Consider the following 17,472-nt stretch of genomic DNA (forward strand, 5'->3'; position numbering starts at 1 on the left):
CAGGTTTATTTTGAAATAAAAGCCTGCACAGAGTGTTCCCTACAAAAATGAAACGTGGGTTTAGGAGACCACGCGGACCTACATCAGTGATGTTTTTCTTGTTATAGCGCAGAACAAAAACACCAATCAACGGCAGCAGTAGCCTCAGCGTACTTTGCTCGTTAGTTGGACACAAAAACTGCAAAAACGATAGCTATCCTAGCTTTTGTCGGGTTCGCTCAGACGTCTTTCAAAACGACACTTTTTCCCAAAAAAGTTGAGTTTAACTATGGATAGCAAGACAGCCCTCTGAAAGGTGAAGCCCCCTTGTGGTGGGTTTCAGTACAAACCCTCAAAAACAAATAAACAAACAAACAGAAAAAACCAGCGTGTGCGGCCATGGATTTGAGGTGGGCCAAACTAAAACTTCAAAAATATACCGCAAGTACTACCCCCCCCGCCCCCCCCCCCCCCCAGTCCCACCTCCCGGGAATTTTCCTTCTCATTTGGGGAAGTTTGTTTGATTCCAATGTTTTGACTTGAGTTTGGTTCCAATTAGCCTTTACTGTGTTTACAACTGGGTGGGCTAGCATATGGGGCGTGAACTATTGTGGTTCCCCCTGTTGCGATTCAACAGCTTTGGGGCCTTGTGGATGACGTCACCACCAACCGTCCGTGATCCGGAATAAGAAGAAGTCGTTCCTCTCTGGTAGGCCTCGTTTTTCTCTTACTTTCTTTTTTTTTTTTTTGAGTCCACGGAGTGAAGTTGTGGCCTTCTTCTTCTTCTTCTCAGGAAAAGGCAGATGCTCCATCACGAAAATCTTCTAACTGGATAAAAGAGCCCCACGTATCTCCAAGGTGGGCGTCCACCAAATGCTGCAGGAATACTTTTACAGCTCCCATTGGGTATATTTGGGTTTCTTTTCGGCTCTCTTTAGCCGTTGACGTTTGTGCAACGCAAGTCTGAATCGTAAATATATTCCCCCGTGTCCCCCGCAAAACCCAACTTGGGCCGATCTTATTTTTATGACTCGGCAGGGTCAGCATCCCAGCCCAGTAGGTTCTCATGGAGGCCTGAGTGCACAAGAGCCATAAGTCACTGGGATGTTTTGGCAGATACTTCCAGTGCGTCCGAGAGGGTTTCAGACCGTCAGCATGTTTTGTTTTTAGTAAACAGAGTCACTGTAGAGACGCCGCTTCGGGGAGCTTCGTCTGACGCTCACTGCCGGGCTCGTACCGATGGCTGTTGTTTGTGGGAAAAGTTATTTTTTCGGACATTGAAGCAGGTTGGTTAGCAGAAACTAACCTTTGCCAATCTGGCCAGGGATCAAAGCTTTGTTCCTGCGCTGCGTCAAGTTTCACTTCCTCTCCAGCCCCTCCCCCCCACCCCTTCTCGCCCCCACCCTGTGACACATCGCCACAAACTCTATTCAGATCATCCTGCCCCTGTGTTTGTTTGCCTGTGCCCTTGACCTTTGCACCGTATCAGATGTCCCGATGACGCAGATGGAAAAGGGGGGCCAGCCAACGCACCACCTCTCTTATCTTATTTTGCTTAAGAAAGAGTGCCATTCAAGCTCGCAGAGAACCCCTGGCCCTGAAAAGTGCTGCACATCCGCCTTGTCCCCAAGACTCTTGTTTGCACACTTGTGAGACTTGTGTGATCCGGCGGCACATTGGCAAAGGTTAATGCGTCGACATTTGTTTTGTTTTCCGCAAGATGCAAGTGGCGGTGGAGCCGAGGAACCGAGATCCAAAAGGGCTGCTAGGGGTTTGTAAACTCCACTGCTGCCGCCGAGCTTGAGTTTCCTGTATAGTTTGGGTCGGACTCAGGCGTACTAGCGCACAAGGCCAGATGATCCGCAGATGGTTCATGTAGCCGCCCGGTATGAAAGCTAACGGTTTAGAATTTCCTTTGAAACGAAGCCCAGGACTTAATACATGCTGCGAGGGCGGCGTGCACCGGTACACAAGATTCACGCTTCAGTACAGAACTTGGCTTCGAAGAATTGAGATTTTTTTTTTCAGCCACGCGGTTGCAACGTACAGGTTTCATGTGTTCCGTTTCCACCGCCGTGTCCAGTTAGCTGGCGCACCGAGCACAGGTGTTTTCACTTACCCTGATTGGAGAGCCACGTGGGCTGTGTCGCAGGCGCTCCCCTGTTTGCTCGTGTTGATGGGCCGCTGCTGAAAGCAAACACAAAGACGAGTTTAGAAACTTTAGTCACAGGCACGTACCGTGGGAGAAAAGTGGCCCAAAGCTCCTCTGGATTTGAGCTGTGGAGGGGTCAAGAAGGTGAAATTCAAAATAAATGAGAAAATGTCAATGCAAAAAGGTCGGTCCAAGTAACAAAATAAAATATTGAGTTAATTAGCAAACCAGCTAACTATCTTTTCCCATTAATGTCAAACTTGACTCCTTAGAACAAATACATAAAAGTTTGTAGTGGTAGAAATAAATAGCATTAGAAATAGCATTAGAATTTAAGTAAGCAAACAGGGTGAAGAATTTCTAAAGTTGTTGACACCACTGACAAAAAAATAGGTCAGCGCAAGATAAACCTGCGCTAGCCAGCTAGTGGGATCAGAACCCATTTTAATGACTGAATGACTTTATTTTGGTTACAACAAAGCAGAAATAAAAAGCAAAGGTTTAACAAACGATCACAATATGTAACCAAAAAAGGAGGAGGCTGAAGCCCAAGGTTTATTTCTGCCTATCCTGTAGCATCCATAAACTGAAATAATCACGGATAACCCAGTACATTTATAACAAGGAAAATAAATGAATTGCACTGACATTCACCATCAAAACCCATTTTAAGGAACTTTTTTTCAAAGTGATGCAAGAAGCAGGAGGCTTGTTTGTAATTAAAACTGCAGCTTGTGAACTTGTGTTTTTGCAGAATTTGCATTTTACAGTGAGGACTAAAAACATCAAAGTCCACCTGCAATCTGGACGCTGTGATTCATGTTTCTGGTTGCGTCCGCTTGGACCACAGGGCACTTTTGTGGCCTGTGTTTATTCATTTCCGCAATCCAGTGTCAGAGTGGGCAGCCGCTAACACACGGAGAACAGAAATCCAATCAAAAAAGATAAGTAAAAGCATGTTTACTCTTGTCCTCTTTTCCCCCAGCATGCCTCACTGGCTCCCTGTTACGCTACTTGACTTGGGCACACTTTGAAAACACAGGGGTTGTGATGTCTGACGGCCACGCCGGAGGGTCGTATCTTCTTTAGTATTGATTGACTCATCCATCACTCGTCACTCATCACACCACTATTGTTCAGCTGCTTCTGTCTACAGCTTGGCTTTCAAGTCCTGACCTATTTTCTTCTCCTTCGTCCTCTGTTTTCTTCCTTTTGGGGAAGAAAGAAAGAAAGAAAGAAAACAGAAAGAAAGCCAGAACTGCTCCAAATCTCACTCTGGACGTGATAATGGAGCAAACTCAAGCAGCGGAACAGAAGGGTAAGAAGAACAACAACAAAAAGTGATCAAAAGTGGCAGAAAGAAGAAGAAGAAGAAGCAGTAGAAGAAGAAGAATAAGAAAGCTAGCTCAGCACAAAATCGTCTCGGAGACGCGATACAATCTGTGGGAAACGAAAGGCGCTTGGGTGTCGTATTTCCCCTTGCTAGAGCCAAAGACCTCGGGCTAACGTGCAGCGTTACAGCGCCAGCATAGAGAGAGAGAGGGAGAGAGAGAGACAGACAGATAGAGAGAGAGGGAGAGGAAGAGAGAGTGAGAAGGAGAGAGAAAGGGAGAGAAAAAAAAGAAGTACAGCAGACAATGAAGTAATCCCTCTGAAAGTGATACCCTGAAAAGCCCAAGCTGTGAGATGATGTGTGTGTGTGTGTGTGTGTGTGTGTGTGTGTGTGTGTGTGTGAGTGTGAGAAAGAGAGAGAGAGAGAGAGAGAGAGTCAGGTATTAGCTCGTTTCCATTCTGGGCTCAGCAGTGAGAAGTAGCTTGTTCGTCCACTCTAATTAAGACAAATAGAAGGCCTGTGTTCCTTCACAAGTTTAGCTGATGAAACTCATAGGTTGCACTCAATCTGTTTAATGGGTTTTGTTTCATGGGGGATTTCTTACCACTGGGACCCAGCTAGGCTAAGCTTTCACGTTGCTGATAAAGAGGAAATGGCTGCAGACAAAAAAAAAAAAAGCTCCCGTCATCATGGATGCTCCCGATTTGCAAGTTTAAAACTAGTCAAGAGTCACAAGGAAACAAACCCAACACCAATATTATCGTGACTTGTTCCTCAAAAAGAATCGACCCCAACCGTCACGGCTCAAACTCAGCGGATGACGTGTTTTGTGCAACTGACTGTAACCACATGACACACGACCCAGAGTTACTGTAAGTGACAAAAAAAAAAAGGAATATAACCTCTGGAAAAGTGCTGAGCCAACCACCCTCCTTCCTTTAAGCCACTTCCCAGAAGGCCTGTGAGCACTTGACTTTGCAGAAACAATTAAAAATGGGAGTTCACGCCGGAAAAACCGCAGCTCCAGGGCGAGTGCGCGGTCACGGTGACCACCGTTCTGGTGGATCTCAAACCTGAAGTCCAGGAACTCACCAGCACGACGAGGATAAACTTAAAAATGCCTCCGTGTGAATGACGGCTGCACAGAAAGTGATGCTTTGGCTAGCAGCAGCAGCAACAGCTGCGATGTTTGTCCGAGATGTTGTAAACAGTGTCGGCAGCGATTGAAGTTAGCGCTACCTATGGATATTGTTGCAAGGGAAAATCCCAGGCAGAAGTGACGACTTCCAGATTTTTTTCAGACTTTTTTTTTCATACGTGGGAAGCAAGGAGAAAGACACAACATCCACAACAGCTGTGAGCCGTCCGTGACGACGTCTAAAAATCTAAAGGGGAAAAGGAAGAAAAAAAATGTTGTTTACAAGGGGGGGATTACACAACAAAATCCCGTGCCAATCAATTTTGTTTCTGCCAAAACAAACTGTCCTCGTCCTTACTGTAACCTCCCCCGGCTGTGAACACTCTGAATCACATGATGACTGGGCACTTCTTTCCTTATTTTACTTTTTTTTTTTTTTTTTTCATATTTCCACCACAGAAAACAGTGGCAAGTCACCAACACTAAATTACACACGAGGCAGCACGTGTTTGGAAATTTCAGGGACCGCAAAATCAATTTGGATGCAAGGTGCCGGAACCAGTGTGCAAAAAGGTAAGCTGGGGGAGGGGGAAGGGGGAGGGGGAGGAAGGTGGTGGTTGGAGGAGTAAGGAAAAAAAAGACAAGGTGCAAGATGTTTTAAAGTGGAGACTACTGCTGCAGCTGCTGTAAGTTTTGGCTAAAACCATGTCAGCACATCTGTGTGGGCCGCTGGCAAATTAGGAATTGGTACAAAGGCGGATTATTGGATCCAGATGCAAGAGAAGCTTTGGTGTGCAAGGGTCTTGATGCCGGTTCAATTCGTTGGGGAGAAGACCAAAGGAAAGAAAAGAAAAACTGCCTTTTTTTAGTCTGGATTCCCGAATTTGAGTGCCGAGATCTGTCTGTATATTGTTAAACGTTAGCTTAAGCTGTAGAGTTGGTGGGCTTAGTCTCAAAAGGATCTAGTCTAGATTTGTTTGACGGGGTGACGAGGTCCCAGTTGGACGATTTTGCAATCAAAAATACGCACATCCGTTTTGTTTTGTTTTGTTTTGTTTTTCTTCCCACCATAATCAGGGGAAAAAAAAACACACTTGTTGGGAGTGCTTTAGAAAACCCAGGGTGTGGCACTGTTTCTATGTGCAGCACCTGCAGACTACAAGTTGGAAATGCTCGAAAACATTTCATGGAAAACAGGGACTTAAAAAAAAGGGGGCTTTCTCAGAATTTTGCGCCCCGAGCTTGTCTCTGGCGGAGTGAAGCACGAAGGCGGCGCATCTCCCAGGGAAACCCCAATGAGTTCCCGTTCCCGAGGAACATTTTATATTTTATTTTGCTGCTCTTTTGTTGTGGGCCCCCGAGAGGCTTGAACTTGTGGTCTCGCTGTCCTCTGCCGGCGGCCAGTGGCTGTGTTCCCACTGGGCGCGTTTCACGAAGCAGAGAGTGATGGTTTCGTTAAAGGGTCTTTCCCAGAATCAGTTCCGCTGTGGTTTACAGGGTCACTGTGACTTGAAGAGGCTCAGCTGAGTCCCTCATTGACACCTCCCCCCACATTACATTCAAATTCCGAGATGAATACGCGCATGGGGACACAGCATCTGCTACCTGTGAGATTTAATTGACACTTGTCTGTCAAACTGGACGATGACCGGCCTGTGATTTTTTTGGGGTGGATGGGGTTAAGTGGCTTTTTGACTGGTATTCCTCTCTCGACTTCCATCCACAACTTGACTGACACGGGACGGGGCCTTCACTGGTGGCGTGTTGAGTCAGTATACGAAAGCTTAAGTTGAGTAAGTTCATTTTCAGACATGTCTGGAGGCGTGAACTGCTGAAATCCTACACGGTAATCCACCAAGTGGCTGTGGAGCTCAATCATGAGTAGGGTAGTAGTCTGCTAATCCAAGAATGACACACCCTTCAATACTTGCTCGTCTTGGCTCAACTCATATATGTACATCCACCCACCTACCCACCCACCCATCCATCCATCCACTCTGGAACCCTAATTACATAACAGAAATCTCCAGGGTCCCCTTTCAGTCAAGTATCTTTGTGCGAGCAGTCAGACAACAGACAACAACCATACTAGCCAAGAGCATTGGTAGGCTTGGTTTTTGTTTTGGACCACCATGGAATCGTGGTCTTCATTACGTAATTTCTGACATCAACCGATTGTCTTGTTTTTGTCATTCCCAAGCGATGGATCGGGATTCCAAGTGAACGCAAACGTCTCCTTTTGACCCAAAGCCTTTGAACGATACCTCCAGTATTAGTGGTATATAATGGTACCAATCCAGTAGTTGCACCTCTGGTGTTGTTTTTGGCATGATACATGAAGAGGCAAGAAGAAGTTTGAGTGGTGCGAACGTGGGATTCTCCTTGGGAAGGACCTGGGGGCCAAATGACCTGTACGTGAATTAGCTCAAGGTTAACTTGTGTTTACCGCGTGAATTACAAGTGCAAACACTGTTGACTGAATGCTGTTTGATCTGAACACGGCCCTGTCGAGAACACACCACACACTCAACAAAAAAAGAATGAAAAAAAAGAAAAGAAGAAAAAAGCCCTTAATAACCGCAGTGTTTGCTCCCGTCCCAACCCTGAAAGCCCTGAAGGCTGCGTCTTCACAATGCACCACTTTGTCTCCTGCCTCTGGGACTGACAACACAATTGTGTAATCCTGTCAAAAGGCTCGGGGCTGCCGTCGCAATTTTTTTGACGCGAGAGGCAAAAAATGTTTGCCCCCTCTCACCGAGATGTGCTGACGAGGGGCTCGCCTCACTGCAAACCTTCAATCAAGTAGTAAATGTGTCACCCTTGAATGCTCATAAAGCTTCACCCCTAATTTTTATCTCACTTTGGCTCTGCAGTGTCTTTTTTTCTGTATGGAGGTCGGAGAGGTAGGGAGGGGGCGTGTTTCTTGGCTCTACCACTTTTAAAAATGCACTGTGGGGCAAACACAAATACTATTTTTTATTCTTTTTTGTTCTGGCCTACCTTTACTTGCACATTCCTCATTTGTGTGCACTGTATTCATTATTATTGTGACGGGGCGGTAGGGTTGAAGTCCAGTATGGGAGAACATTTCAATAAAAATACTTCAAATGGGAACCATTTCAGCCCTTGCGTCAACAGAACCACACCAGATTTATGTGTTTGCTTTGCGGTTAATCTGTTGCTGGATCTCTTTGTTTACGGGTCCCTTCGAGTAAATCAGCAAAACCAGTCTGGAAATATGACTTTCGCCTGTGTCCTTGCATGACATGACGTGAGGGACCAGCGTCTTAAGGCAAGTTTTCCATGAGTGCCGCAGATTTTTATCGTGGCCGCTGTGCTGAGCTCGCCTGTTGTGCAGGTTCTGGACTCCAAGTCGATAATGCAAATGTAAAGGTGGACATTAAGAACAACACCTCACCCCCCCTCAAAAAAAAGAAATGCACCTGGACTCCTTTTGGTGGATGGGGACGGTTGCAAACGTAGAGCAAGCGCTCACCCTCGCCAAAGAACGAGAGACAGAATGGCGGTTTACGTGTTTTTGAGTGATTTAAAAAAAATTGATTGGTTGGGAATCTTTTTGAAGGCCTAAGGCCTAAGGTTTGAAGTACTCAGTGCGTTTACATGCAGACATCGGACTAAGCTCATAATTTGGTTTTCTCGTCTAATCGGACTCCTTGTCCCCGCATACACGCAGCTGAGAAAATTGAATTATTGACGGGAACCCATCCTCCTCCCCCACACTAGGGGGCGACATGAGTCTTTTCAGCTTGTTTAACTTCCAGTTAACCTCTTTTGATAACTAATAACGTACTGATCCGTACTGTTCTTCAATTTAACAAGTTTTCTCACCAAACGAATTGAATTGGTCAGAAATTCACAAACATACACAGCATATTACTGGTAATTTTACTGTCAAAACCCATATCTACCACAGCGAATATACTCTTGTAAGTGAGCACTATCAGCTGTCTACCCCTGTGAATTACCAAGACTCACAGCAAATACGGCTTTCTTCGAGTATTAGTAAATGCAGTCAGCATCCAGGTGACATTTTGATTTTGGCTGCCTGAGACAACTGATTTCCCTTGTCCATCATGTTTTCTTTACTTTCGTTAAAATTGCTAGTAACATGTTGTGTATGTTGGTGATTTGTTTTGTCGATTCGGTGCAGCAGCTGTTCGGTAAGGAAACCAATGGTGATTTGGAGAGGCGGACAACAACGCCGTGGGCTGTTGGAGGGCTACAACAAAACCATGTCTTAGATTCTACACTTTGTGCCGTCACCGTGTTGAGAGACCCGGACCCTTCGTCCATTCTTGGTGCATATGGGTTTGGAAAACAGACTGTGGGAGAGGGTTTATAATTGTAGTGTATGGAGCTTCAGTAAAGGCATTGAAACGTATCTACCGACTCCTTTTATTGTGTTTGATAAATGAAGTAGAGAAGAGAAACTTTGTGGACTTGTGAAGCTGTTTAGAGCCTTCAGGAAGTAACTACAAGCCCCAACTCCACTCCAGGTGAGAAGCGCCATTGTTCTGTATGAGCTGGCGAGTTCAATAGAGCAGGGGTCCCCAACCTCCCGGGCCGCGGACCAGTACCGGTCTGTGGGTCATGTGGCACCGGGCCATGGGACTCTAGTGCGATTGGCACGAGACAACCCCCCCCCCTCGACGGAAATTCCGCGGGACTTTAGCTTAATTCAGGGGTGTGGCGCATGCGCACACGCATTGTCCAGTTAAACTCCGACTAAGGCGTATACATGACAGAGAAATTCGAATTCCAATCGCATTATCTGGGTGTCTCAATTGGAGTTCTCCGATTCTAATTGGACTTCTCAAATTCCGATCAGTCGGACTAACGCGTTTACATGCACGTGAGTTGTTCGATCATAGTCGGACTAAGGCAATCACTCGGTTTTCTCAAGTGTCATGTAAACGCACTGACTGACTAAACAGGACAGCGCTCAACTCTAAGGAAGAGAAGTTTTATCTCACAAACATAGGGTTTGCTGAAGGGCATCACTTAGCATTAACGCAAACCCTAAAAGCCAACAAGACAGCCACAAACAAAGGCTTCACATATGCGTTTAGCATCTCAGCTGTGTGCTCCACCATCTTCGCTTACTTGGCAACATTCAGAGGAAGGCCCTCAAAATATTTGGAGTTGACAAGGACACTGCTAGTAGAACACTCTCCTTCGACAGCCTTTCGCCACAGGAGACAGGTTGCTGCTGCTACAGTCCTGTACAAAATGCACACACCCCAATGCCCCAGGGACCTCCAGGATATACTCCCTCCACCATAAGTCAGACGGCGAACCACCCGCCTATGCACAGCCACGCCAGAACATGCTCTTGATCCCCCAGGCTCCATCACACTGGACAGAACCTTTCTCCACACTGCTGTCGTGGTGTGGAACAATTTACCCGAGCATGTGGTTGATTCAGTAACAGACAGTGGTCTTCAAGCCTTTAAATGCAGAGTTCACAGACATCTCCTGACCACTCCTCACGCGAACCACTGAGTTGCAGTGAACCGCATAATTGGCCAATGGATAGTGGACACATTATCTTACTTGGCTATTGTTCACGATTGCATCAAATAAAATATAAAATAAATAATATATATAAATAAAATATAAATAAAATATAAAATATAAATAAATAAAATAAAATAAATAAAAAAGCTAACTAATAAAACGTGATTCATTGTCATGATTTGATTTATTTCCCCCCTCCCCTCTGTTTTACAATGTTTAACCCTGTTTTATGGTCACATGCCAGACAGCCCGTCTTGCTCCAGGGCCCTAATACTTCGACACATGACGCGTGAGAAAACTTTTCATTTTCACCCCCTCACCCATTTTTAAAACCGCGGATTAAGCAAACATGATGGAACGCGATAACTTCTTTCAGCCACAAGCGTCTTATCTTGATCCTCGCAAAACTTCGATAGAGCCCGAGGTTAAACTCAGGAGACCTGCAGAGGAGAAACCGACAGGCTGCTAGCTGCAGACTCATTTGTCGAGGCAAAAAGGTGAGACGAAGAAGACAAAGAAAAAAAAACACTACTTCACTCCCTTGCCAAAAAGCATCCCGCTTTTTTCTTTTTTTTTTAATAAACTTTTTTTTTCACAAGAATATACTTAGCAAACAAAGAAATGTGTCCAACAACACAGAGGTATGTACATTCAAAGATTTTAAGGCTACATGGATTCCCAAAAAAATCTGAATTAGTCCAATTAGTTAGTCAAACTACATTTTCATGTCATTTGGAAATTAGTGGATATTGTTTCGTTTGACCATTTACATGAACATGAAACCTTCCATATAAAATAAAAATACAAAAAAAAAAAAAATGCTTCTGTACATAATTCCTCTCTCAATATAGAAAGAACATCTACTAGGTACTCCCATTCAACACGATCAAATGCCTTTTCGGCATCCAAGGAGATCACCACTTCTGTGTTCTCCTCAGATGCCGCATGTGGGGTATACAGGATATTGAACAATCTATGCATATTGTAGAATGATTGTCTACCTGGAATGAAACCAGCTTGATCCGGGTCAATAACTGTTGGGATTACGTTGTCTATACGGGTTGCTAGTATTTTGGTGAGAATCTTATAATCACAGTTAAGAAGGCTTATTGGGCGGTACGAGCTGCATAACAAAGGGTCTTTGCCTTTTTTGAGTAGTTCTGAAATTATAGCCTGGGTCATCGTTTGTGGCAATTTTCGTTGTTCAAAAATGTCCTGGTATAACTGGCTAAGTAATGGTGCTAGCTTATCAGCAAATTCTTTGTATAACTCAATAGTAAACCCATCAGGCCCCCCTGCCTTGCCGCTCTGCATTGATCTGATTGCCTGCATCACTTCAGTCACTGTGTTTTTTTTGTCTATGTACAAGCATTCCTCTGGGGTGATTGTCGGGATCGTCAGTCCCTCCGGGACTTTAACTATATCCGACGGGTCATCCGGCGGCTCTGATCCGTAAAGAGTCATATAGAATTGTTTGAACTCATCATTTATTGCATTGGGGTTAGTGGTTATCTCACCCAGTTCTGTTTGTATTTCAGGAATTATGCTTACAGCAGCAGACTGTCTAATTTGGTGGGCTAAAGGTTTACCGGCCTTTTCCCCATGTTCGCAAAATATTTGTTTTGATTTAAAAAATAATTGTTTAGTTTGTTGAATGGAACGATTGTCGAATTCAGTTTTTAACAAAAAAAAATTCTCTGTCGAGCTCAGGTGTAAGAGATTCAGCATATTTCTGATCAACCTCTGCTATACTGCAAGACAGATCACCCAAGCGCTGTTTACGTTTTTTTTTTTTTATCTCATAAACTGTATAAAAGATTATCTTGCCTCTGAGGTAGGTGTGAGATTGAATTCCAGAAAACTATCAATTTGTTGGGAAATGAACTTCTTAAAAGAATCCTTGGAGTAGTTGGATTATATCTCCTCCAGTGGTCGGAAAGTGCATAAGTATCTGTAAATGACTGGATGACTGCACCTTAGTTTGAAATCCCCCTCCCCCCCAGTATCAATTGGTTGCTATTAGGGTCTGGTAATAGTGTTATAAAGTTCGTAAAAAAAAAAAAAGAAAAGGGGGGGGGGGGGGTCGTCCCAATTGGACCCATACACATTAGCTGATGTTACCTGGTACCATACAATTTGCCAGTTACCATGACATATCGACCTCTGAGATCTCAAACAGTCTGCGACGGGATGAATGGGAAGCCCTTTCTGATCAAAATAACCGTACCACGTACTCTATCCTCATTTTTGGAACAAAATAATTGTCCTATCCAAGCTTTTTTTTAGTTTTGTACATTCACTGGATCGTAGGTGAGTCTCCTGTAAGAATATGATATCACTTCCTAATGCTTTTATATGTGCGGACACCCTGCTTCGCTTCACTGGATTGTGGATTCCCTTTATGTTCCAACTCAAAAAACTGATTTGTCCTGACTTACGTGTATCGGACATTGTGTTTCAAGGATAAAGAAAAAAGAAAAAAAAGAAAAAAAAATGTAAGAAAGTACAAAGAAGTCCCTGCTTGAATATTAAACTAAAATTAAAACTAAAACTAAGATTGGGTCTTGAATCCCTATGCTGATCTATTGAACTTGTCGAGATCGCACAACCCTCTTCCAGCATTACGCTGCAGATAACCATCTAACCTATCCTCCTAACAGGCCCCGACCAGGGTGAACCTGGATATACATTGAGTTGAACTTAAACTGAATGCTTTTTGCATATAGTCAGTAACAATAACAACAAACCAAACAGACAAACCAAAGTATCTCTGTATGACCCATCTCTCTCCTTTAAATCCTTAAAACCCCACATTATCAGACATCTTACTGTTATACTTGTGTATCTAGAAAACAATTAGAATGTTTAAAATATTACACATATAAACTTAAACACGTTTTTTTTTATATAAAAAAACAATATATAACAAAATGCTATATTCAAGTAGCATGTGTATGAACAAACCCCAATGAACAACATATTTACAAACTGACAATAAAATAGGAGAGAGGGATACAGACTATGTAATGGGTTTTAAACACCAGGCACTAAGCATCCGTGAGAAATAAGATGTCAATATTTCCTGGGAACCTCTCCATTTGTTATCAACATTTAGTCCCCATCGTCCAACTGGTGAAGTCAATTTACTGTGTCCTCGGGCTTCAAATTCTTTTTGATGTATTCCACCGCTGTCGTTGGATCCTCAAACCGCTTCTCCTGACTGGCTCCATCGGTAATGTGGAGCACCGCGGGGAACTGGATACCGAACTTGATATTCTCGCAGTTCCGCAGCAGACGTTTAGCTTGGGCAAATGCCGCTCTCTTCTTCGCTACCGTCGCCGTGTAGTCTGGGAAGATGCTCACACTCACTCAGTCAGCGGCGCCGAGCGGGCCACATTGCGGAGGACCTCATTCCGTTCCACCAGGTAATGGAATTTGTTCACGATGACTCTGGGTGGGCCCCCGTCGTTAGCACATCAGGCGCCGCGGTACGCTGTATCCAGGGTTGGGGTAAAGTTAAGACCCCATAGTTCTTGCAGTAGTTGAGCGATACTCGCTGTGGGCCGCTGTCCCTCGCATGACTCATAACCTTCTTTTATCCCGACCAGACGCGCACAATATTGCAGCTGTCCCCTGTCAATTTCTTCGACTTTCTGGCGAAGCGAAACAACTTCTGCTTTCAGCATGGTTACCTCATTCTCCGTCGTAGTCGACTTATCCGAGTACCTATTCAGGCTGGACTCCAACTCGCTCAGGCGGGACTCCTGTTTCATCACATCTTGTCGAAGCGCATCTATCTTTGTGTTCAAGTCAGCTGTACTTGAGTCAATCCGTGCCAGGATTCTGTTTTCAGAGTTTGCAATGGCAGCCTTGATAGTAGATAGGTCTGTAGTCTCCTCATCCGAAGATTCTCCGTTTGTGGACGTATTTTCAATCGGGTCCGAGGCTTGAACAGAGGCCTCCTTCTTGCTGCGTTTTCCTCTCGGCATTTTGCAGTTGTTTTATGTTATTGAAAAGGATGAAACTGTCTGCGTGATTCCTTGGCTTTATATAGTGGCTAGAGATAGATATTGGTTTGTTCAAAGTTATTTTTAAAATAAAAATTTTCAAAAAAAGGTTCGCTTCTGTCGGGAGCTCTGTCAAAACACGTCCTTACTCTGCTTGCGCCCCACCGCTCCAAGTTTTTTGAAAATGTTCCACACCTGCGTTGTGTGTTTATGAGGTTTGCCTCTCTGTCTCTCTCTGACCCGGCACCAAAACAAACCTTTCACTGAGCTGTCACTGACACGTCTTAATAGAGCGCACCTCGGCTGTGATGACACATCGGGAGCGCCGCCGCCGCCGCAACCGCCGCCTGACTCACCCTGCTTGGCGCAGCCTGCAATCACAGTGCAGGAGTTGACGGACGCCTGTCAGGTGGGACACGGCACGACACAAACACACAGACACACACACAAACACAGTGCCGTGCTTGTTTTGGCCAATGGCCGGTTGTGTGTCACGTGCGCATCAACGGTTATTTTTTTTATTTTATTTTATTTTTTTGCCTTTTGTGTAATAGGACTAGAAGTTTGTTTCTTAATTGTGCAAACAAAAATGTATATAGATGTCGAAATTAAAGAAAAATTGGGTCTTATGGGTCTTTTAACTGATAATAATAGTAATAATACATTAGATAGAATTAATGATTAAATAAATAAATGATTAAATAAATGAATACAATAAAAACTGTTGAAAGAACAAGTTATCCTCCAAAGACACAAAATAGATACATAATGCAATCAATACTTAATGCATTTCTTTGAAATGTATATTTTTAATGGCTATGCATGAGGTTTTGGTTGCGTTGTCAGTTTTTTTGTCTTTAGAGAATTAAAAGAACTTTCCTTTCAGGTGAATTATTTTGCTGTCCTTGAGAATTATTTTTGTGTATTTCGCTCGATAAAGAGGCAAAATTAACTCCATGCACTAGAGGTTAAAGTTGGGCTCTGCCGCTCGCCAGGAGCCCTTTTGCTTATGTTGGGCCAGAGCTGTGATAAATCATCTAAAATCTTCCCCCCGGATTTCCAAATATACACACAAGGCGCCTGGATTTAGAGTTCAGCTAACATCTTACGGTCGTTTTTTTTTTTTTTTTTCCTTTTTTTGGGGTTGTATGTTTCAAAGCGAGAGTCTCACAGCTTATCAGGATTACGGCTTTAGACAGTGGCATTTCTGCAGGATTATTCCTCTCTTTTTTTTTTTTTTCTGCATGTACTCGTGGCTGTGCCAGTTCTCATTGTCGCTCAAGAGCGGGCCAACTCGGTGAACCCGGTAACATTAGATAAGGGGCCGAGGACGTGGATACAATAACCGTTATTATTATTTTTTTTTTTATCTGGACTTGCGAGTAAAAAATGTTTCGGCTGTGCCTGTAGAGGTTTGGTCAGGACACTCTGCAGTTTGTATCCTCTGGGTTTTCAGTCATGTAGAAATATAAGAAAGCACTTTGAGGACTTTCTCTACAGCAGGGCCCCCAAACCCCAGGCTGCGTGGGTCATGTGGGACTTTAGCGCGATCTCCAAAGGAAAGGTGAAAAACTCATTCTGCCATTCTACTCCTCTACCAGGATTAGATCCTGGTAGAAAATGTTTCGGGGAGGGATTGTAATAGGACAGTTGGATGATGAGCTGATGAGCCTTCGCTACGTGCAGTGATGATTGGTCCTTTGGCGGGAAAACTATTCAGATTGGATCTTTTAAGACTGATCAGCAGGTTGTCGAACCTGAGAACTGCCAGATGAGGTTGAGATCAATGTTCTGCGAATTTCAAACCCAACAGGCTCTCAAAGCTGGAAATCTGAGTCAATGCCAATCAAGGTTAATTTATCATCTTTAATGTATTCTGTTAGGGCTTTTCCAAGCTGTGCTGCAAAATGTGATTTAGTGTAAGAACGTGAAGATTTAATCCTGCAAAAAAAAAAAAAACATGGTCAAGATGAGCATCATGCAAGAAGCCGTGTGGTCAAATGTATCGGTGCACTATTGCTGCAACAAATGCAGGGGTTGATGAAATTTAAATTTTGGTTGAATCAGAAGAAGGAGAAGCAGTTCAGGATTAGGATGGACCTCTCCTCCCACTCTACTGCAGAAGGGCTCCACAGTTGATCTCCAACCTGCTGATCCAACCAGGCAAACGGTTGGCAGGGAAGCCGAGTTTTCCGTCTCCCAGCTGCAGCAGTAGCAGCAGCAGCAGCAGCAGCAGCAGCAGCAGCAGCAGCAGCAACGTCTGTTTGTGAACCGGCTTCCTTCCACTCGGCCAGGAAGACCGAGGCAGGCTGCTATTAATTACAAAGAAATATTATCCTCTTGCGGGGAGGTTTTGCAACAACACCAGTATCCAAAGCAAACAGATAGAGCGCAGCTTGGGAGCTCGCTGCCTTGTACAGCTGCCACCGGGCCCCGCAAGATCCTCTTACGGCAGATCAGAGCGAGAGGCGGGAGGAGAGTGAGGGGAGGGAGGCTTGTTATCTGCCCGCTGCAGCGTCGTAATACCCCACTCGCTCCACCCCCCACACCCCCTCTAATTTCTCCACGACAGACGTGATAGCAAAGAAAAAAAAAACATGATGCATCAAACTAGTTCAGGAAAAGCTCCAGGAAAAGAAAGTTTATCTGAGCAAACTTCTGCAGGATCAGAGGGATCTGACGTGCATTGAGCGCAATGTAAACGCGTTCCAAAGGCGCAGGCATGATAGCAGATGGTTGTGTGGGAGGTTGTGCTTTTTTTTTTCCTAAACATGCAGAACACCACGTCTACTGTACAAACGGGAAAAAGAAAAGATTTAACCGCGACGGGTTGACGAGGACAAGCTGCATCCACGGCTCTCGAGATGCTGCAGTGTGTTGTTGGGGGAAGCCGAGAACCAACCCAGGTACCGTGATCAAAACTTTTGTGAGACTAAACCCCTGGTCCTCCCCTCACAGAGAAGCACCTCTAAACTGTTACCGCTGGACCCCCTGAGAGCTACACGGGGGCCTCTGACACGGCCTGGACATGTGCCACACATGAAGGTAAACAGCTTAGCTTCCTGCGCCCTGCATGCAAAAGGTGAGGTTCGGGTTCATTCTGTGGTAGGATGACGGATGAGCTGAGTTTCGTGATGGAAAGACCGACAGAGGCAGACAGACACGTCGAAACAAACCACCGGACGAGCTTCCAAATGGGTGGATGGCATGACGTGCTAATTAGCAATAGTTTTGGCTGGTGTAAAAAGTAACTAGGGCTAGTGGGGTATGTAAAAATGTTTTTTCTTCACCTCATTTCACCAGTCGCACTTCATTAATTCCTGGA

Source organism: Nelusetta ayraudi, unplaced genomic scaffold, assembly GCF_046127955.1.
Source record: "Nelusetta ayraudi isolate G7.1 ecotype Tasmania unplaced genomic scaffold, CSIRO-AGI_Nayr_v1 ptg000106l, whole genome shotgun sequence".
Classification (NCBI taxonomy): Eukaryota; Metazoa; Chordata; class Actinopteri; order Tetraodontiformes; family Monacanthidae; genus Nelusetta; species Nelusetta ayraudi.